This window comes from Manis javanica, chromosome 7, assembly GCF_040802235.1.
Source record: "Manis javanica isolate MJ-LG chromosome 7, MJ_LKY, whole genome shotgun sequence".
Taxonomy (NCBI): domain Eukaryota; kingdom Metazoa; phylum Chordata; class Mammalia; order Pholidota; family Manidae; genus Manis; species Manis javanica.
This window is the reverse complement of record NC_133162.1, coordinates 88,934,434-88,958,456: the sequence shown is the minus strand read 5'-3', so window position 1 is coordinate 88,958,456 and position 24,023 is coordinate 88,934,434. Positions and strand designations below refer to the sequence as shown.

Sequence of the window (24,023 nt, the reverse complement as noted above, 5' to 3'; positions counted from 1 at the left end):
CTTGCACATACAACACACTTCATACACACACGTATAAGTTCATTACACTCAGAGCACATACACACTTCTACATGAACACACACACACACACACACACACACACACATTCATACACCCCAACACCATGAATATCTAGCTTACCAAAATGATTCACTTGCAAAGGAAGGCAGCACATAAAACAAGGAAAGGTATAGCAGGGACCCCCTAGACAACAACTTGCCTTGGCCTCCAGTCATCTTCCTACAGATCCAGAAAGGAAAATTTTTAAAACCTTTAATTTTAACATGTTCCTCATAAAACAGGAGTAGCAAATATTAAAGAATACATTAATATTTTATATATTTTAAAGACTCTAATCTCTCTTGCGCATTGTAAAATTATACAGGAGATCATGGTAGAAATCAGTTTGCATTTGTCACATCACTGTGTTTACAATACTCTTTGGTGCCTTTAATGTAAATTATCCCGAAATGTTCTGGGTGGGTGTAGTTTCCTTCCCTCTGGAGATAACTTTTTTTTTTAAAGCATGACCAGTGTATAAGAACACCTATTCAGCTTGGTGTCCAAGGATATTTTAATTGGTAGCTTTACTGGTTTTGTGCTGACACCCACGTCCCATTGACGACTCTGACAGTTTTTGATTCCATTAAGTGTTCTGCAGCACTTCTCCCCTATTGAAAGTAAAGCAATGTATTTATTCTTTTAAGGTGAACATAGGTATTGGCTTTGCACATGTTAATTATATCCTGAGGTACTCACTTTCCTGTGATAGACATCACAACAAATATCTATGACCATACACCTCCTGCAAGTCCAAAAGTTTGAGAGGTGGTAGGGTTGTAGAACCACATTTTAAATGTGCCCTTTTGTTCACACACCTCCTCTCTATCCACTGAGATGGAAGAATTTTATGAAATAACACAATTGGTGTACTATATTTATTTTGGTAATCTAGAGCCGAAGTATTAGAAGTTTTTGTTTTTTTTTTTGAGAGCGCATCTCTCATATTTATTGATCAAATGGTTGTTAACAACAATAAAATTCTGTATAGGGGAGTCAATGCTCAATGCATAATCATTAATCCACCCCAAGCCTAATTCTCGTCAGTCTCCAATCTTCTGAAGCATAACGAACAAGTTCTTACATGGTGAACAAATTCTTACATAGTGAATAAGTTCTTACATGGTGAACAGTACAAGGGCAGTCATCACAGAAACTTTCGGTTTTGATCACGCATCATGAACTATAAACAATCAGGTCAAATATGAATATTCGTTTGATTTTTATACTTGATTTATATGTGAATTCCACATTTCTCCCTTTATTATTATTATTTTTTTTATTTTTAATAAAATGCTGAAGTGGTAGGTAGATGCAAGATAAAGGTAGAAAACATAGTTTAGTGTTGTAAGAGAGCAAGTGTAGATGATCAGGTGTGTGCCTGTAGACTATGTGTTAATCCAGGCTAGACAAGGGCAATAAAACATCCACGGATGCAGAAGATTTCTCTCAAAACAGGGGGGGTGAGGTTCTAAGCCTCACCTCTGTTGATCCCCAATTTCTCACCTGATGGCTCCCCTGTGACTGTGCCTGTCTTAGGTTGTTCCTCCCTTGAGGAATCTTACCCGTCTCTGGCTAACCAGTCATCTTCCGGGGCCATACAAGGAGATGTAAAGCTGGTAAGTAAGAGAGAAGCCATATTGTTTGAAAAGGTTAGCTTTTTACTTCTTTGCAGATTTATGCCCTGTGGCTTCTATGCCCAGCATTTGTCTTGAGGTATCTTTACCACTTGGAAGAATTATGATACTCAGTAAATTCGATATGAGGCACAAATTCTATTTAAGGGTTGTAATTAGGAAGGAAGAAGAAAAGCTATAGAGGTAGCAGACGGAAGAAAACATGGGAGGATTGATTATTTCTTTGACATATCTTCTTGTAGAGTAACTTAACCATGTATAGGTTTTAAACTACTAATTAAATTGTGCACACACATTAACATAATAGAATACAGTTACATAAACAAAGAAGATCTATAATTACCAGTGATCTCCAGTGAAGCGAAGAAAACCAGTTAGGCACCCTAGGCATTTGTGAAAATTTGTCTATGATATGATGGATATTGTCCAACTGTACTTGAACAGTCTAAGAGAAATCAGACAAATTAAAACAACCCATTCCTGGGAACTGTTCACATCCCATATGTTCTTTCAACAGTAGATGGTCTGTAGTTGTAAGATTTTGGAGTGCTACAACTTGCACTTCTCCTAATTCTTAGTTGAGTTCCAACAGTATAGATCCAGTCAAATTTGTTGTTTTACTGAAAGCACAGGCCAGCTTAGATATCTCCTACCTCATTCCAATGGGAAGTCCAGGAACCGGTGGGATGGATGCAGCTACAACTGCAGCATCGCCTTGATCTTTGTTGAGGTTTTTTGATGATCATCTTCTGGTATGAGTCTTCCAGAGAGTGCTGATGTTGGAAGTTCTTCTTCATATCATATCTTAGTTCATTTTCTGGGTAGCCAAATTAGGCTTTGATCCTCTGTATAAACACAAACAGACCCTTGCCCATACTTTGATACGTCCTTTATATCATTGTGTAGAACGCATTGGAGGTCACCACACAGGAACTGGTTTTTTTTTTTTTAAGAGAAAGGAATATTGTCAGAAAAGTCTACATCCATAGCTGATCATCTGACACCCTTTAAGTGATCAAAATTAAGGATATTTAAAGCATGCATTAATTTTTGACTTACAGTTAGTTTTATCCTATCAGGGAGTAATCCCCCTTTTCTTTCTTTTTTTCTTTTTGGTATCTTTAATCTACACTTACCTGAAGAATATTATGTTTACTAGGCTCTCCCCTATACCAGGACCCCCCTATAAACCCCTTTACAGTCACTGTCCATCAGCATAGCAAAATGTTGTAGAATCACTACTTGTCTTCTCTGTGTTGTACAACCCTCCCCTTTCTCTCTCCCCCACCATGCATGCTAATCTTAATACCCCCCTTCTTCTTCCCCCACCTTATCCCTCCTTAACAACCCATCCTCCCCAGTCCCTTTCCCTTTGGTACCTGTTAGTCCATTCTTGGGTTCTGTGATTCCGCTGCTGTTTTGTTCCTTCAGTTTTTCCTTTGTGCTTACACTCCTCAGATGAGTGAAATCATTTGGTATTTCTCTTTCTCCGCTTGGCTTATTTCACTGAGCATAATACTCTCCAGGCCCGTCCATATTGCTGCAAATGGTAGGATTTGCCCTCTTCTTATGGCTGAGTCGTATTCCATTGTGTATATGTACCACATCTTCTTTATCCATTCATCTACAGATGGACATTTAGGTTGCTTCCAATTCTGGCTATTGTAAATAGTGCTCAAATAAACATAGGGGTGCATCTGTCTTTCTCAAAATTGATTGCTGTGTTCTTAGGGTAAATTCCTAGGAGTGGAATTCCTGGGTCAAATGGTAGGTCTGTTTTGAGCATTTTGATGCACCTCCATACTGCTTTCCATAATGGTTGAACTAATTTACATTCCCACCAGCAGTGTAGGAGGGTTCCCCTTTCTCCACAGCCTCACCAACATTTGTTGTTGTTTGTCTTTTGGATGGCAACCATCCTTACTGTTGTGAGGTGATACCACATTGTAGTTTTAATTTGCATTTCTCTGATAATTATTGATGTGGAGCATCTTTTCATGTGTCTCTTGGCCATCTGTATTTCTTTTTTGGAGAACTGTCTGTTCAGTTCCTCTACCCATTTTTTAATTGGATTATTTGTTTTATGTTTATTGAGGCATGTGAGCTCTTTATATATTTTGGATGTCAAGCCTTTATCAGATCTGTCATTTACAAATATATTCTCCCATACTGTAGGGTTCCTTTTTGTTCTATTGATGGTGTCTTTTACTGTACAGAAGCTTTTCAGCTTAATATAGTCCCACTTGTTCATTTTTGCTGTTGTTTTCCTTGCCCGGGGAGATATGTTCAAGAAGAGCTCACTCATGTTTTTTGTCTAAGAGGTTTTTGCCTATGTTTTTTCCCAAGAGTTTAATGGTTTCATGACTTACATTTAGGTCTTTGATCCATTTTGAGTTTACCTTTGTATATGGGGTTAGACAATGGTCCAGTTTCATTCTCCTACATGTAGCTGTCCAGTTTTGCCAGCACCATCTGTTGAAGAGACTGTTGTTTCACCATTGTATGTCCATGGCTCCTTTATCAAATATTAATTGACCATACATGTTTGAGTTAATGTCGGGAGTTTCTAATCTGTTCCACTGGTTTGTGGCTCCGTTCTTGTGCCAGTACCAAATTGTCTTGATTACTATGGCTTTGTAGTAGAGCTTGAAGGTGGGGAGTGAGATCCCCCCTACTTTATTCTTTCTCACGATTGCTTTGGCTATTCGAGGTCTTTGGTGTTTCCATATGAATTTTTGAATTATTTGTTCCAGTTCCTTGAAGAACGTTGCTGGTAATTTGATAGAGATTGCATCAAATCTGTATATTGTTTTGGGCAGGATGGCCATTTTGACGATATTAATTCTTCCTAGCCATGAGCATGGGATGAGTTTCCATCTGTTTGTGTCCCCTTTAATTTCTCTTAAGAGTGACTTGCAGTTTTCAGAGTATAGGTCTTTCACTTCTTTGGTTAGGTTTATTCCTAGGTATTTTATTCTTTTTGATGCAATGGTGAATGGAATTGTTTTCCTGATTTCTCTTTCCATTGGTTCATTGTTAGTGTATAGGAAAGCTACAGATTTCTGTGTGTTAATTTTGTATCCTGCAACTTTGCTGTATTCCGATATCAGTTCTAGTAGTTTTGGAGTGGAGTCTTTAGGGTTTTTTATGTACAATACCATATCATCTGCAAATAGTGACAGTTTAACTTCTTCTTTACCAATCTGGATTCCTTGTATTTCTTTGTTTTGTCTGATTGCCATAGCTAGGACCACCAGTACTATGTTAAATAACAGTGGGGAGAGTGGGCATCCCTGTCTAGTTCCCAATCTCAGAGGAAAAGCTTTCAGCTTCTCGCTGTTCATTATAATGTTGGCCATGGGTTTATCGTATATGGCCTTTATTATGTTGAGGTACTTGCCCTCTATTCCCATTTTGCTGAGAGTTTTTATCATGAATGGATGTTGAATTTTGTCAAATGCTTTTTCAGCATCTATGGAGATGATCATGTGGTTTTTGTCTTTCTTTTTGTTGATGTGGTGGATGATGTTGATGGATTTTCGAATGTTGTACCATCCTTGCATCCCTGGGATGAATCCCACTTGGTCATGGTGTATGATCCTTTTGATATGCTGTTGAATTCTGCTTGCTAATATTTTATTGAGTATTTTTGCATCTACATTCATCAGGGATATTGGTCTGTAATTTTCCTTTTTGGTGAGGTCTTTGCCTGGTTTTGGTATTAGGGTGATGTTGGCTTCATAGAATGAGTTTGGAAGTATTCCCTCCTCTTCTATTTTTTTGAAAACTTTAAGGAAAATGGGTATTATGTCTTCTTTGTGTGGCTGATAAAATTCTGAGGTAAATCTGCCCGGCCCCGAGGTTTTGTTCTTGGGTGGTTTTTTGATTACCGTTTCAATTTCTTTGCTCGTAATTGGTTTGTTTAACTTTTGTGTTTCTTCCTTGGTCAGTCTTGAGAGGTTGTATTTTTCTAGGAAGTTGTCCATTTCTTCTAGGTTTTCCAGCTTGTTGGCATATAGGTTTTCATAGTAGTCTTTAATAATTCTTTATATTTCTGTGGAGTCTGTCATGATTTTTCCATTCTCGTTTCTGATTCTGTTGATTTGTGTTGATTCTCTTTTTCTCTTAATAAGTGTGGCTAGAGTCTTATCTATTTTGTTTATTTTCTCAAGAACCAGCTCTTAGTTTTGTTGATTTTTGCTATTGTTTTATTCTTCTCAATTTTGTTTATTTCTTCTCTGATCTTTATTATGTCCCTTGTTCTGCTGACTTTAGGCTGCATTTGTTCTTCTTTTTCTGGTTTCGATAATTCTGATGTTAGACTATTCATTTGAGGTTGTTTTTCCTTCTTCAAGTGTGCCTGGATCACTATATACTTTCCTCTTAAGACTGCTTTTGCTGCATCCCACAGAAGTTGGGGCTTTGTGTTGTTGTTGTCATTTGTTTCTATATATTCCTTGATCTCTATTTTGATTTGTTAGTTGATCCATTGATTATTTAGAAGCATGTTGTTAAGCCTCCATGTGTTTGTAAGCCTTTTTGCTTTCTTTGTACAATTTATTCCTAGTTTTATACCTCTGTGGTCTGAGAAGTTGGTCGGTAGGATTTCAATCTTTTGGTATTTACTGAGGCTCTTTTGTGGGTTAGTATGTGGTCTATTCTGGAGAATATTCCATGTGCACTTGAGAAGGATGTATATCCTGTTGCTTTTGGATGTAGAGTTCTATAGATGTCTATTAGGTCCATCTGTTCTAGTGTGTTGTTCAGTCCCTCTGTGTCCTTAGTTATTTTCTGCCCGGTGGATCTATCCTTTGGGGTGAGTGGTGTGTTGAAGTCTCCTAAAATGAATGCATTGCCATCTATTTCCCCCCTTTAGTTCTGTTAGTATTTGTTTCACATATGCTGGTGCTCCTGTGTTGGGTGCATATATATTTAGAATGGTTATATCCTCTTGTTGGACTGAGTCCTTTATCATTATGTAGTGTCCTTCCTTATCTCTTGTTACTTTCTTTGTTTTGAAGTCTGTTTTGTCTGATATTAGTTATGCAACCCCTGCTTTCTTCTCACTGTTGTTTGCCTGAAATATGTTTTTCCATCCCTTGACTTTTAGTCTGTGAATGTCTTTGGGTTTGAAGTGAGTTTCTTGTAAGCAGCATATAGATGGATCTTGCGTTTTTTATCCATTCTATTACTCTGTGTCTTTTGATTGGTGCATTAAGTCCATTCACATTTAGGGTGACTATTGAGAGATATGTACTTATTTCCATTGCAGGCTTTAAATTCGTGGTTACCAAAGGTTCAAGGTTAGCTTCTTTAGTATCTTACTGCCTAACTTAGCTTGCTTATTGAGCTGTTACATACACTGTCTGGAGATTCTTCTCTTCTCTCCTTTCTTATTCCTCCTCCTCCATTCTTACTATGTTGTGTGTTTTGTTCTGTGTTCTTTTTAGGAGTGCTCTCATCTAGAGCAGTCCCTGTAAGATGCCCTGTAGAGGTGGTTTGTGGGAAGCAAATTCCCTCAGCTTTTGCTTGTCTGGGAATTGTTTAATCCCACCATCATATTTAAATGATAATCGTGCTTGATACTGTATCCTTGGTTCAAAGCCCTTCTGTTTCATTGTATTAAATGTATCATGCCACTCTCTTCTGGCCTGTAGGGTTTCTGTCGAGAAGTCTGATGATAGCCTGATGGGTTTTCCTTTATAGGTGACCTTTTTCTCTCTAGCTGCCTTTAAAACTCTTTCCTTGTCCTTGATCCTTGCCATTTTAATTATTATGTGTCTTGGTGTTGTCCTCCTTGGGTCCTTTCTGTTTGGGGTTCTGTGTATTTCCGTGGTCTGTTCGATTATTTCCTCCCCCATTTTGGGGAAGTTTTCAGCAATTATTTCTTTAAAGACACTTTCTGTCCCTTTTTCTCTCTCTTCTTCTTCTAGTACCCCTATAATATGGATATTGTTCCTTTTGGATTGGTCACATAGTTCTCTTAGTATTGTTTCATTCCTGGAGATCCTTTTTTCTCTCTGTCAGCTTCTATACGTTCCTGTTCTCTGGTTTCTATTCCTTCAATGGCCTCTTGCATCTTATGCATTCTGCTTATAGATCCTTCCAGGATTTGTTTCACTTCTGTGATCTTCCTGACATCTGTGATCTCCCTCCAGACTTCATCCCATTGCTTTTGCATTTTTCTCTGCATCTCCATCAGCATGTTCATGATTTTTATTTTGAATTCTTTTTCAGGAAGACTGGTTAGGTCTGTCTTCTTCTCAGGTGTTGACTCTATGATCTTTGTCTGCCTGTAGTTTGCCTGTTCCTGGTGATAGAGATAGTTTGCAGATCTGGTACGAGTGACAGTTGGAAGAGCTTTCCTTCTTGTTGGTTTCTGGCCTTCCATTCCTGGGATAAAAGCGACCTCTAGTGGCTTGTGCTGGGCAGCTGTGCCCAGACAGGGCTTCTGCTTCCTGCCCGGCTGCTATGGAGTTTATCTCCTCTGTTGCAGTGGGCGTGGCCTGGCTCCAGCTGCTGCTCCAAAATGGTGGAGCCGCTTTGGAGGGGGAGTGGCTGGGAGGCTATTTATCTCTGTAAGGGGCCTCCATACTCCCTGCTGCCCAGTGGGTTAGAGTGCCCAGAGATCCCCAGATTCCCTCCCTCTGGACTAAGTGTCCTGTCCTGCCCCTTTAAGACTTCCAAAAAGAACTCTCCACTCCAAAACAACAACAGCAAAAAAAAAAAAAAACTTAAATAAATAATTAAAAAAAAAAAAAAGACAAATGCACGATTTTCTTTGTCCTCAGGTGCCTGTCTCAAGCACCCGCTCACCAGTCTTGCTGCCCTGTTACCCTAGTATTGGGGTCCCTGTCCCTTTTAGACTTCCAAAATGCACTCTCCAAAAAATATATATATATATATAAACCCACTCCCGTTTCTTTGTTCTCCGGTGTCAGCCTCAGACACCCACTCACTGGTCTTGCCGCCCTCTTTCCCTAGTATCCAGGACCCCACGCATGCACTGTGTCTGTGCTCTCTTCTGGATGGTTGGGGCTGGGTGTTCAGCAGTCCTGGGCTCTTTCTCCCTCCCTGCTGACTCCTCTCCTCCCACCAGGAGCCAGGGGGAGGGGCACTCAGTTCCTGCCAGGTCAGGGATTGTATCTTACCCCCTTTGCAAGGCGCTGGGTTCTCGCAGGTGTGGATGTGGTCTGGATGTTGTCCTGTGTCCTCTGGTCTCTATTTTAGGAAGAGTTGTCTTTGTTATATTTTCATAGATATATGTGGTTTTGGAAGGAGATTTCTGCTGCTCTACTCATGCCACCATCTTGGCTCTGCCCCTAGAAGTTTTTTATATTTAAAAAGAAATATATGCTCAGTTGAGAAAACATGGAACTCACAGTAAAATACAAAGAAAATTAAACACAATCATTTTACCCAGAGATAATCACTGGATAACAGTTATTCCACATATTTGGTTTTTTTTTTCTACTTTTCCATGGACACATTAGTGAGTGTTTAACAACAAAACATATAGTACTTGTTTTCTCACACAGCCTTCCATCTAGAACATTTCTGCTGTCAATAAACAGTTTCCTACATCATAAATTTAATGGCTGTATAGTATTTTATTTTGGGACTGTACATAATTTAGCACTTTTCTGCATTATGTAAAATAATCTGATGAATGTCATTTTTGAGCATCATGTAATTGCTTAGAATCCACATATGAAGTCAGATTTCTGGGCTTCAAATCTTCATGATGATACACACTAACTAACTAGGTGCTCTTGTGTGAGTTTTATAAACTCCAAAAGCTTCATTTTCTCAGTCTGTAAAGTGATATGACAGCAGTAGAAACTATCTAAGACAATTCAGTGAAGAACACATGAGATAAAGCTTGCAAATGCCCAGCTTGGTTCTGGCACAAACTGTCAATAAATGTTAACGATTATTATTTTTAAAGATCTTCCCACATATATCAAATGATTGCCTTTGGATAAATTACTATGTATGGAAATGATTGAGTCATAGGTATGCCCAATCTTGACAGCTATTTAAAAGTAATCTCTTTAATGTTAAAAAGAGGATGACACCTAACATTCTGGGGTACAGATTTCTTTGAGTATCTGATGAATTCCATGTGCCTTTCTGTAGAAAAAGTATCCATATATACAATATTTTGTAATAATTTTAGTAATCCATGGAAACTCTGATCATCTAATATTTCTTAGACCTCATATGAAGATACATTGATTTTGATGTGTAATCTGTATTTCTTTTCCATTTTATAATATATGTACATGGAATTATATCTATCTTCATTGTCTGAATACATTTACATGACATCAACATAATAGCTTTTGGTGACTTGGTACCATCAATTATGTTTTTCTTCTAATTTCAAATGAGATTTTCATAATAATTAAGAATAGATCCATAGAATTACATTGTGATTATTCAAATTGTTAAATACAAACATCTTTTCTTTTCCTATTTAGTTTTCCCTAGAATTATCTTTGAAACCAGTCAGAAGTAGAGTTTTTTATCTAAGAAAGCAAATTAAGTTTCCATATTTTCTTTTTTTTCTCAGAAGTGATACCTTTTCATTAAATGAAATCTTACTTAGAACTTTGATGATACAGATTTAGAAAAATTTATCAGTAAAATACTGAATATGCAAATTATATTTATTTGTTACAGAACCAACTGATCATGAGAACTATGTCTTCCTTAAAAAAATAAAATTTTAAATCAGAGAATTGAATGACAGTTCCTATTTTAAATTATTAATAATATACAATTTATTTCAATAATTTATTTTGGTTGGACAGGAATTGGAAAAATCCTCATTCACATGTAAGTGGTGACAAATGGAAACCTTTTGCAAAAATAAGCCTTGTAATCTCAGAATACATTTTAATTAAGTTGATCAGATGGTATAAGAAATAATAGGAATTATTTTGCTTTACAATTTGCTTACAAGTAATATCTAATGATTGCACATGTTTCATATGGGAAATATAAAAGGCACAAAAGAAACTCCAAAACTTGTGGTGTCAAAGTTTTTACACTTTGAATTATCTGAAATTGACCTGCTGTACCTTCACTTTAATGAGAGCAAGAGCTATATAGATTTACTTTTTTCAAGCGTTAATCTAGGCATAAGGCTTATATGCCACAGTAATAACAACATGTGCAACTTTATATCAGGAAGTATATAAAAATCAATTTAAAAAATACAAAGTATGAGACCATAACCTTCCCAAATAGTGTGATAACCATGAGCAATTCAGGTATAGATGCACGGATGTCAGAAGTTCACACCTTGGCACAAAACAGTCTAACTTAAAAGTGGTTTCCAAATTCCTCTTGAGTCTTTGTCTAAATATCAGTTTCCACATGTAGAGAGTAAAGCTACATGAGACCAGATAAGAAACAGCTTCCAGTAAAGTAGCAATTGGTGGGAACTATAAGCCTAATCTTTCCCAGAGCCTGAGAATCGTTTGTATTCCTGTGACCTGGAGTGAAGAGCCTTATTGAAAACAAGAAACACTCAGGAGAAAACCCAGGGGGCCACCCTTCAATAGAGCTGAACTAGCTCCAGAGTAAATGCTACTCTAGATACACCCTACAAATTGACCTTTTTCAAAACAAACCTTTAAAGGACCAAACTGATCTGCAAATAATGTAATGACCTGTCACAACAAAGCCCGATGCTCTAAAGAAATTTGACAAAATTAGGCAGTCAGCAATATAAAATTCACAATGTCCAGCATCTGATAAAAAAAATTACTATGCTAAGAAACAGAAAAATGCAACCTATCACCAGGAGAAAAAAAAAATCAATAGAAACAGATCCATAAATGACAGAGATGATATAATTTGCAGATAAGGATGTTAAAGAAGCTGTCGTAATGTGCTCAATATGCTCAAAGACTTAAAGGAAGACATAACCATGAGAACAGAAATGGAAGGTATTAAAAGTTACAAAAGATACTAAAAGAGGAGAAGGAAGTAGAAGACGGTGGCATGAGAGGTGAGATGGAGAACTCCTCCCAAATCACAAATAGTATGAAAATATAGATATAGTTAATTAATACAACTAACCCTAAAAGAGCAACAAGAAAGAAGACTGCACCAGACTGCATACAGATCTCACAGAGCAGACTTCATTAAACAGGGTAACATACAAAAGCCTTAATCCGGCAGGACCCAAGCCCTTCCCCCACCCGAGCTCACTGGCAGGAAGAAGAGAAAGGGAGTGGGGAGTGGGTGGAAGCCAGGGACTGCTGAACACCTAGCCCTGAAGATCTGTCTTGTGAGCAGAAACCTACATTGTGTGGTGCTCTGGAGGATTGGGGAGCTGGGATACGCAGAGTACTAGAGAGATTGGGATTCTGGCTGTTTGCGCAGGAGGGGATCCACACCTGGTTGCTCTGTGACAGAGGAAAGGGAGGCAGTCTGAGAGGCTTCCTAGCAGTGAGAGGGTGGCTGAAGGGGTGGGGTTTGCACAGAGCCTGCTGCACAGGAGAGGGAAGAGCTGGACAAGATTGTCTGGGCATGCTTTGTCCAGCTGGTTGGGAACTTTGAGGAGCTTCAGGCACTCCTTCCCCCTGGCTGCCTACCCAGCTCTGAGGCCCCCCATTGTGATGTGCAGCCTGCTGTGCCTTCCTCCTTGGCTGTGGGTACCAGTTCTCAAACTGGCAGTCACTGTGCTGGCATCAGGCCAGCTAGAGGGAGGCCCCACCTACAACAGCTAGAGATGCAAAACATAGAGGCTTACATCTGTGTACTCAGCCCACTGGCTCTGACACTGGAGACAGGCACTGCAGCTGGGAATCAGGAAACAGATACTTCCTCCCCCAAGGCACCAGCACTGCTCCCCTATGACCTGCAACCTCACTCTAGGGGCTGATCAGCTCCAAAGACTGGAGCTTCTGGGCACGAGTGGGCACCACACAGAAATATGAAATGCCAAAAGAACATGGTTCAGACCAAAATCTCACAAACCCCAGAAAAGGGCCAAAGGAAACTGAACTCACCAACATTCCTGAGAGTTCAAAATAAAAATGATGAACATGCTTAAGGAGGTACAGAAAAATATTCAAGAACTCAAGAATGAATTTAAGTAGGAGATTCAATTATTAAGAAATTTCATATCTGAAATGAAACATACAATGGAGGGATTTAAAAGCAGATTAGATATAGTAGAAGAGATGGTAAATGGAATAGAAATTAGAGAAGAGGAATACAAAGAAGCTGCGGCACAGAGAGAAAAAAGAATCTCTAAGAATGAAAGAATATTGAGAGAACTGTGTGATAAATCCAAACAGAACAATATTTGCATTATAGGGGTACCAGAAGAAGAGAGAGAAAAATGGATAGAAAGTGTCATTGAGTTGGTAATTGTTGAAAACTTCCCCAATCTGGGGAAGGAGATAGTCTCTCAAGCCATGGAGGTGGACAGATCTCGCAAGACAAGGGACCCAAAGAAGACCACATCAAGACATATAATAATTAAAATGGCAAATATCAAGGATAAAGGCAGACTTTTAATAGCAGCTAGAGAGAGAAAAAAGATCACATACAAAAGAAAACCCATCAGGCTGCCATCAGACTTCTCAACAGAAACCTTACAGGTCAGAAGGGAGAGGGATGATATATTTAATGCAATGAAACAGAAGGGCCTTGAACCAAGAATACTCTACCCAGCAAGGTTATCACTTAAATTTGAAGGAGGGATTAAACAATTTTCAGATAAGCAAAAGCTGAGAGAATTTACCACCCAAAATAACCTCTACAGTAGATTTTGGGGAGACTCATATGGATGAAAGTATTCCTAAAACTAAATAGATATCACCCAAGGCACAGACAAAGAGTACAGAATATGATTCATAATATACAAAGAATGGAGGAAGAAAAAAAAGCAGGGGTGAAAAAAAAAAAGAACCTTTATGTTGTGTTTGTAATAGCATCAAAGAGACTTAAATTAGACTGTTAGATAATAAGGGAATTACCCTTGAACCTTTGGTAACCACAAATCTAAAGCCTGCCATGCCAATATTTCATGCAACTAATAGTGAGAAATAAGCAGGAGTTGCAGTACTTGTATCAGACAAAATAGACTTCAAAACAAAGTAACAAGAGACAAACAAGGACATTACATAATGTTAAAAGGGTCAGTCCAACAAGAGGATATAACCATTATAAATATCTATGCACCCAACAAAGGATCACCTACATATGTGAAACAAATACTAAAAGAATTAAAGGGGGAAATAGAATGATATGTATTCATTTTAGGATACTTAAACACACCACTCACTCCAAAGGACAGATCAACCATACAGAAAATAAGTAAAGAGACAGAGGAACTGAACAACATATAGAACAGATGGACTTAACGTACTTCTACAGAACACTCCATCCAAAAGCAGAAGGATACACTGTCTTCTCAAGTGCACATGGAACATTTTCAAGAATAGATCATATAATAGGCCACAAAAAGAACCTCAGTAAATTCAAAAAGATTGAAATTGTGCCAACCAGTTTCTCAGATCACAAAGGTATGAAACTAGAAATGAATGACAGAAAGATAATGAAAAAGCCCACAAACACATGGAGGCTTAATAATATGCTCTTAAATAATCAATGGATCAATGACCAAATAAAAATAGATCAAGCAATATATGGAGACAAATGACAACAATAATTCAACAACACAAAATCTGTGGGACACAGTGAAGGCTGTGGTAAGAGGAAAATATATTGCAATACAGGCCTACCTCAGGAAAGAAGAACAATTCCAAATGAATGGTCTTAATTCACAATTAATGAAACTAGAAAAGGAAGAACAAATGAGGCCCAAAGTCAGGACAAGGAGGGACATAATAAAGATTAAAGCAGGGATAAATAAAATTGAGAAGAATAAAACAATAGAAAGAATCATTGAAAGCAGGAGCTGGTTTTTTGAGAAAATAAACAAAATAGATGAACCCCTAGCCAGACTTATCAAGAAAAAAGAGAGTCTACACACATAAACAGAATCAGAAATGAGAACAGGAACATCACTATGGACATGACAGAAATACAAAGAATTATGGGAGAATACTGTAAAAAATTATATGCTAACAAACTAGATAACCTAGAAGAAGTGGACAACTTTATTGAAAAATACAACCTTCCAAGGCTGACAAGAAAGAAACAGAAAATCTGAATAGACCAATTATCAGCAAAGAAATGGAATTGGTAATCAAAAAACTACCTAAGAACAGAAGCCCGGGACCAGATGGTTTCACTACTGAATTTTACCAAACATTTAGTGAAGTCTTAATACCCATCCTCCTTAAAGTTTTCCAAAAATAGAAGAGGAGGGAATACTCCCAAACTCATTTTACAAGGACAGCATCACTCTAATTCCAAAACCAGGCAAAGACACCACAAAAATAGAAAATTACAGACCAATATCCCTGATGAGCATAGATGCAAAAATACTCAACAAAATACTAGCAAACCAAATTCAAATATACATCAAAAAGACCATCCATCATGATGATGTGGGATTCATCCCAAGGATGCAAAGATGGTACAACATTCGAAAATCCATCAACATTATCCACTACATCAACAAAAAGAATGACAAAAACCACATGATCATCTCCATATATGCTGAAAAAGCATTCCACAAAATTCAACATCCATTCATGATAAAAACTCTCAACAAAATGGGTATAGAGGGCAAGTACCACAATAATAAAGGCCATATATGACAAACAAACAGCCAACATTATACTTAACAGTGAGAAGCTGAAAGCATTTCCTCTGAGATCAGGAATAAGACAGGGATGCCCACTCTCCCCACTGTTATTCAACATAGTACTGGAGGTCCTAGCCACGGCAATCAGACAAAACAAAGAAATACAAGGCATCCATATTGGTAAAGAAGAGGTCAAGCTGTCACTATTTGCAGATGACATGATGTTGTACATAAAAAACCTTGAAGAATGCACTCGAAAACTACTAGAACTAATATCTGAATTCAGCAAAGTTGAAGGACACAAAATTAATACACAGAAATCTGTGGCTTTCCTATACAGTAACAATGAACTGGCAGAAAGAGACATCAGAAAAACAATTCCATTCACAATTGCATCAAAAAGAATAAAATACCTAGGAATACACCTAACCAAGGAAGTGAAAGACCTATACCCTGAAAACTATAAGATACTCTTAAGAGAAATTAAAGAGAACACGAATAAATGGAAATTCATCCCATACTCTTGGGTAGGAAGAATTAATATTGTCAAAAAGGCCATCCTGCCTAAAGCAATCTACAGATTCAATGCAATCCCTATCAAAATACCTATAGCATTCTTCAATGAACTAGAGCAAATAGTTCTAAAATTCATATGGAACCACAAAAGACCCTGAATAGCCAAAGCAATCCTGAGAAGGAAGAATAAAGCAGGGGAATTATGCTCCCTGACTTAAAGCTCTCCTACAAAGCCACAGTAATAAAGACAATTTGGTACTGGCACAAGAATAGACCCATAGACCAATGAAACAGAATAGAGAGCGCAGATGTAAGCCCAGGCATGTATGGTCAATATACAATAAAGGAGCCATGGATATATAATGGGGAAATGATAGCCTCTTCAACAGCTGATGTTGACAAAACTGGACAGCTACATGTAAGAGAATGAAACTGGATTATTGTCTAACCCCATACACAAAAGTAAACTCAAAATGGATCAAAGACCTGAATGTAAGTCGTGAAACCATAAAACTCTTAGAAAAATATATAGGCAAAAATCTCTTGGACATAAACATGAGCAACTTCTTCATGAACATATCTCCCTGGGCAAGGGAAACAATAGCAAAAATGAACAAGTGGGAATATATGAACCATTGTGGAAAGCAGTATGGAGATACCTTAAAAAACTAAAAATAGAAATACCATTTGACCCAGAAATTCCACTCCTAGGAATATACCCTAAGAATGCAGGAGCCCAGATTCAAAAAGACATATGCACCCCTGTGTTTATTGCAGCACTATTTACAATAGCCAAGAAATGAAAGCAACTTAAGTGTCCACCAGTAGATGAATGGAAAAAGAAGATGTGGTACATATACACAATGGAATATTATTCAGACATAAGAAGAAAAAAAATCCTACCATTTGCAACAATATGGATGGAGCTAGAGGGTATTATGCTCAGTGACATAAGCCAGGTGAAGAAACACAAGTATCAAATGATTTTACTCATGTGTGGAGTACAATAACAAAGCAAAAACTGAAGGAACAAAACAGCAGCAGAATCACAGAACCAAAGAATGGACTAACAGTTACCAAAGGGAAAGGGACTGGGGAGGATGGTGGGAAGGGAGGGACAAGGGGGAGAATGGGGCATTACGATTAATGCACATAATGTAGTGGTGGGGGGACATGGGAAAGGCAGTGTATACAGAAAGGACAAGTAATGATTCTATAGTATCTTACTGTGCTGATGCACAGTGACTGTAATGGGTTATGTTTGGGGGACTTGATAATGCGGGGAGTCTAGTAATCATAATGCTGTTCAAGTAATTGTACATTAATGATACCAAAAGAAAAAAAAATACTATCAACAGAGTGAGAAAGCTGTTTGTAGAATGGGAGAAAATATTTGCAAATCATCTATCTGAAAAAGGGTTAACATTCAGAATATATGAAGAACTCCTACAACTCAATAACTATAAAAAAAAGGAAAAAAGACAAAGGCTTGAACAGACATTTCTGTAAAGAAGATATACAAATGTCTAATAAGCATATGAAAAGATATAAACAGCCTTAGCCATTAGGGAGATGCTATGAAAATCAGAGTGAGAGTGCACTTCATACGTTACAGTGGCTAGTAAGAAAGAAAGAAAGAGGAAAGAAAGAAAAAGAGACACAAAGAGAAAGAGAGAGAGAGAGACACTGAGGGGTAAGGAGGGAGAGGGAGGGAGAGAGAGAGAGAGGAAGGAAAGGAGGGAGAGAAGAAGAAAGGAGGAGAGAGGAAAAGAGAAAAGGAGAGAAAGAGAGAGGGAGGGAAGAAGAAAGCAAATAAATGAAAAAAGAAAAATGAAAAAAGAAGTGTGGAGAAATTGGAAACCTTGTATATTACAAGGTAGGGGTATAATATAGTACAATTGTTGTGGAAAATAATATGGTGGTTCCTTAAAAAATTAAAATAGAATTAATGTATGATCCACCAATTCCACCTCTGGGTATTAAACCAAAGAGTTGAAAGCAGGGATTTGAACAGATGTTTGTACACTCATGTATATCCACATTATTCACCATAGTGAGAGGATGGAGATAGGTGAAATACAAAAGGACAGAATGTGGAAAATCAATAACACCAAAAGCATTTCTTTGAAAAAAATGAAATTGATGAATCTCTTTAAAAATGAGATAAGAAAGTTACCAATATCATGAATGAACTATAGGATATTATTGTAGATCTGACAGATACTAAAGAACCATAAGCAAACATTATGGATCATGTAATGTCAATAAATTTGACTGGCTAGATGAAACAGACAAATTCCTTGATAGTCACAGTTACCAAACTTGATTCAAGAAGAAATAGTAAACCTGGCTAATAACAATAAAATAAATTAAATTCATGATTAAACACTTCTCACCATAACCTCCAGATTCAGATGGCCATATTGATGAATTTTATCAAACATTTAGGGAAGGAATAACATCAGTCCTACAGAAATTGTAAAATATATAAGAAAAAAAACACTAGGAAGTAAGGAATGCTTCGCAATACATTTTGTAAGACCATCATTCTCTCATACAAAAAGCAAAGACTTTACAAGAAAAGAGAACTACACACAAATATCCCTCATTAATATAAATGCAAAAAGTATTAACAAAGCATTAAAAAATCAAATCCAGCTAATTAACAATAGGATTGATAGGGAAAATTTACAAGGACAGCAACCTAGTGGGTGGCTCCACTCTGTCTCACACCCCTCTTCCCTCAACATAAACGACACTACAAGGACACTAATTTATGAGGTGGCTCCCCTCCGCCTCACCCCTTCCTCAACCCAAACAAAAAAATACACTCCCTTAGTTCCCGCTCTGCTGAGCACCAGTTCCTAAGGTTCGCTCCCTAAAATCCCTCCCCTGTTCCTGCTCCCTCGCTGTACCCATAGGAATGTTACAGATAAGGAAGCAGAAAGGTATAAATTGCTCCCTTTTCCTTTGTTCGGGGCTCAGACTTTTTGGAAAATTATTCCCCTCTGAGCACACCGGTGTGAAATAAAACCTCAACACTCCAAGACCTCCCTCCGAGTGCCGCTTGATGTTTTCCGTCAGTGATCCAGTCCAAGCTTTTTTTTTTCAGTATTTTCCATAACATCTGGTTCCCTGACCGGGAAACCCAACCACACTGGCCCTTTGTTGCCACCGGTTTGGCACAATGGTGGGGCGGTGAAGGAATGGAGGATCGCAAGGCAGAAGGCACGCACTGCCTGACCTTTTGGCAGTCTCCCGCCTGGTCGCCCTGGGCCAGCCCCACTCCGCTGTTCCCGCCGGACTCAAAGAACCTTGGCAGGTGAAGACCTGGTTCCAACGTTGAATCTGGTAAGTCCCCAGAGCACCTGTCCCAACCAATCCCACCCATTGGGGTGGAAGGGGAGCCTGATCACCTCCCGGAGACTTATTAGAAGTCTCACAGGTAGACATTCCCAGGGGGGGGAATGTTTAAACTCTGGTATGCCTGGGTGTGTGTGTGAGTGAGTGTGCAGGGAAGCTGAAGTCATTCAGTCTGCACTGAATCTGTGATTCCACAGCCAGCACTATGGAATCTGCGTGGGCCCTCATCTGCTTTCGCAGCCAGCCGTCTTGGCATATCGGTGATTAAACTTTGGCTGACCTGGCCTGCGACTTATACAGGTGCACCTTAGCCAAGGCTGGCCAAAGTCTCCATGAGGAGCGTGAACAGATGGGCATCTGATTGGTCTCCTCTCTAGAGGAGGCACCCTCCTTTGTCTGTTGTTGCAGCACCGTCCACAGACACGTCATGGGTCAGGGCACAGCAAACCCACAGTCCTTGACACTATGATCAAGAATTTCAGGAAGGGATTTTCAGAAGACTGCAGAGTGAAATTAACTCTGGGCAGGTTGAAAGCCCTGTGTGAATCTGAATGGCCCTCCTTCGGTGTAGGGTGGCCTCCAGAAGGGTCTCTAGATGTTGCAACAGTCCATCAGGTCTGGCGGGTCATCACTGGAGATCCAGATCATCCTGACCAGTTCCCATACATTAACTCCTGGTTACGAATTGCCCAGACTCTTCCCGCTTGGGTGCGGTTCGCTCACAACAGGCAGGGATACGGTAGGGTCTTAGTTGCCTCAACAACGAAGCCTGCGAAGAATAGTCAGAGGCATTAGCCTCTGCAGATTTTTGCTGGAGACCCAGAGGAAGAGCTAATCTTGCCCCCGCCTTATGTGCCTCCAAGGCTGTCAGCACCCAGGACACCCCACCGCCATTGGCCTCCCCGCCACCTGCAGAACCAGCAGACCCACTCTCTCCTGGACCAGCAGCCAGACTGCACCCTAGGCCAGGAGCAGGTGCTTTTCAGATGCCAGTGCAAGAAACACAGGAGCCTGAGCAGCGTGATAAAGATGGGACCACCCAGCCAGGCCAGTCCATGCTTTACTACGAACCCTTCTCCATGACTGACCTCCTTAATTGGAAAAACAACACCCCATCATACTCAGAGAAGCCACAAGCCTTGGTTGATTTAATGGAATCCCTCTTCCAAACCCACTGGCTGACCTGGGAAGACTGCCAACAGCTTCTCTGCACCCTGTTCAACACAGAGGAGAAGAGGTGAATTATAAAAGGAGCCTGCCAATACCTGGAAGAGCATGCACCAGCCGGGGTCCTTGATCAAGAGGCATGGGCTGAAATTGCTGTCCCTGAGGAGTGCCCCGAGTGAGACTTCACCACCCCAGAGAGACAGCACCATATCCACTGATAGCAGAACACCCTCCTCCAGGGCATCAAAACCGGGTCCAAAAAGCCTATTAACATGACTAAAGTTTCTTCAGTCACTCAAAAACCAGAAGAGTCTCCTAGGGACTATTATGAGAGACTGTGTGAAGCTTATCACATCTACACCCCATTTGACCCTCAGTCACCAGAAAGCCAGCAAATGGAAACACATCATTTGTAGCCCAATCTGCCCCAGACATCAGATGAAAGCTCCAAAAACTTGAGAGCTTCGCTGGGGTGAATATCACTCAGTTGATTAAAATTGCCAACAAAGTATACATAAACAGGGAAGTTCAAGCTGACAAGGATGCTGAAAGAAGAATGAAGAAGAAGGCCAGTCTCCTGGCAGCTGCCCTGAAAGAGATAGATGGGCAGAAGGTAGAAAGAAGCCAGCCACCAAGAGGGGGGAAGCCCAAGACCCCCTTAGCTAGGAACCAATGTGCTTACTGTAAAGAAAAAGGGCATTGGAAGAATGAATGCCCCAACCGAGGCAAAGCCCCGAGGCCCAGTCACTGTCAGGAGGAGCCCCGCGAAGAAAGGCTCATTGGCTTGGCAGGAGCAGACTCAGATTGACAAGGACCGGGGTCTCTCGCACTTGGCCCCCATGAGCCTATGGTTGAAATGAAAGTGGGGGGCCAAAACATGACTTTCATAGTTGACACAGGGGCAGAACACTCTGTAGTCACCCTCCCTGTAGCTCCTCTCAGTAAAAGGACTGCAACTATTCTTGGAGCCACTGGGACAAAAGCAGTCCAGCAACACTTTTGCCAAGCCCGCCAATGTGAACTTAGAGGCCACAAGGTTCGACATGAGTTTCTCTACCTGCCTGAGTGCCCTATTCCCCTCCTCGGCTGAGACATACTTTCAAAGCTTGGAGCCCAAATAACTTTTGAATCAACTGGATACACAAGCCTCAAACTAAACCCAGACCAAGAAGAGCCAGAGTCCCTTATACTGGCAATAACCACACCCAGGGAAGAGGAGTGGAGGTTATTCTGTGTCCAAACCCTCTCAAGTAGCCTACCTGAATTCAGAGCTGCCTTCCCCTCAGTATGGGCTGAAGACAACCCACATGGACTTGCTCATAACCGAGGCCCTGTCATTGTAGAATTGACTCCAGGGGTCCAGCCACAAAGACAGCGGCAGTACCCCCTCTCACAAGAGGCAAGAGCAGGCATCCAGGAACACCTGATCAGGCTCAAAGAAACCGGTATTCTAATAGAATGTCAGTCACCCTGGAACACCCCCCTTCTACCAGTCAAAATGCCAGGAGGAGGGTACCGGCCAGTTCAAAACCTGCGAGCCATTAATAGAGTGACTGTTTCTTTACACCCAGTGGTCCCAAACCCATACACCCTGCTCAGCCAGATCCTGGGGTCTGCCAAATGGTTCACTTGTCTAGATTTAAAAGATGCCTTTTTCTGCCTCTGGCTTGCCCCTCAAAGCCAGTTCTTGTTTGCCTTTGAATGGGCTGAACCAGACACGGGGCAGCAGATGCAGTTAACCTGGACACAGCTTCCATAAGGGTTCAAGAACTCACCTACACTCTTTGGAGAGGCATTGGCTGCAGACCATGCCAACTTTCTGAGGGGAGCTACACACTGTGCCCTCCTCCAGTATGTAGATGACCTCCTCCTTGCCAGTGACTCCCAAGAAAATTATGCGAAAGGCACAAAGGCCCTCCTGCAGCTCTTGTCTGATTCAGGATACCGAGCCTGATGGAAAAAGGCACAAATCTGCCAACAGCAAGTCTGGTACTTGGGCTTCTTCCTCACCCAAGGGAAGAGGGCACTAGGGCCAGAGAGGAAGAAGGTCATCATCTCCCTACCCCTGCCCCAGACAAAGAAAGGCATACGAGAGTTTTTGGGAGCCGCTGGATTCTGCAGAATCTAGATACCTGGGTTTTCAGCAATGGCAAAACCCCTCTACAGTCTCCTGGGGGGGCCAGAGCAAGAGCCCCCTGTCTGGACAGAAGAAGAAAGGGTCGCCTTCCTAGAAATAAAAACTGCTTTAGGACAGGCACCAGCCCTAGGTTTACCAGACATAGAAAAGCCCTTTAGCCTCTTTGTACATGAAAAAGACAAAGTAGCCCTCAGGGTTCTCACACAGACTTTCGGGCCTTGGCAGAGGCCAGTTGCATACTTGTCAAAGAGACTGAACCCGGTACTGCAAGCCACCCTGCCTCAGGGCACTGGCAGCCACAGTTCTATTAATTAAAGAAGCAGATAAACTTACTCTGGGACAAGAACTGAATGTTAAGGTCCCCCATGCTGTTGTGTCCCTCATGAATACGCAGGGACACTGCTTCCTCTCAAACTCTCAGTTGGCACAATATCAAGGGCTCCTCTGTGAAAACCCATGAGTCACCTTAGAAACAGTGCGGACACTGAATCCAGCAACTTTCCTCCCCACTGAAGAAGAGAAACCGGATCATGACTGTTCTAAGGTAACGGATGAAGTATATGCAAGTTGTCCAGATTGCGAGATCAAGCAATACAAAATCCAGAACTCACACTGTTCAGTCATGGCAGCAGTTACCTATAAGAGGGTATCCGAAGAGCAGGTTATGCAGTAACTACTACCACTAAAGTCTTAAAAGCACAAGCCCTGCCTGCAGGATAATCAGCACAACGAGCTGAACTGTATGCCTTAACCTGAACCCTCACTGTCAGCAAGAGCAAAAGAGTCAATACCTACACAGACTCTCGATATACCTTTGCCACTGTACACATACACAGGGCAATCTACAAAGAAAGAGGTCTCCTCACAGCAGCAGGAACAGCAATAAAAAATAAAGAAGAAATATTGAAACTCCTCAAGGCTGTCTGGCTCCCAAAGGAAGTAACAATTCTGCATTGCAAAGAGCACCAAAAGGAAAACAACCCTATAGCACAGGGGAATCAGATAGCAGATGAAGCTGCCAAGGCAGCAGCCAGTAATGAGGCAGAAAGAGCTCCTTCCCTCACTATAGCCCTAACACCCCTGGTAGATGCCCCTCCACCCAAGTACACTGAAAAAGAGAAAGACTGGGCCATAACTGAAGGAGCCACTTTAACTGAAAATGGATGGTGGATGTTGCCAGACAGACGTATCTTTGTCCCAACTGCAACCAGGAGGCAACTGGTCAGCGAATACCACCAGCTCACCCACCTGGGAAAAACTGCACTGGAGGCCCTCCTCAAAAGCAATACTACATCAGCCAGTTGCCAGCACTATGCCGAGCAGTGAGTAGACACTGTGTAACTTGTGCCCAAAATAATGCTCGGTCTGTGCCACGACTCCCACGTGGTGTCCAAAGAATGGG

The 24,023-nt window shown here is 40.5% G+C and overlaps 2 long non-coding RNA genes across 2 annotated transcripts in view; both read right to left on the bottom strand.

Moving 5' to 3' along the window:
• LOC118972204 (uncharacterized) overlaps window positions 1-24,023 on the bottom strand; it is a 54,502-nt gene that overhangs the window by 22,942 nt on the left and 7,537 nt on the right. The window contains exon 2 of the long non-coding RNA XR_012133324.1: window positions 8,849-9,019. This is a non-coding gene — a long non-coding RNA (uncharacterized lncRNA). The remainder of the gene's footprint in view (window positions 1-8,848; window positions 9,020-24,023) is intronic.
• On the bottom strand, window positions 260-8,834 carry LOC140850460 (uncharacterized). Its single transcript, XR_012133325.1, has 2 exons — window positions 3,077-8,834; window positions 260-2,630 (listed from the first exon to the last, which is right to left on the bottom strand). It is a non-coding gene; the product is annotated as an uncharacterized lncRNA (long non-coding RNA).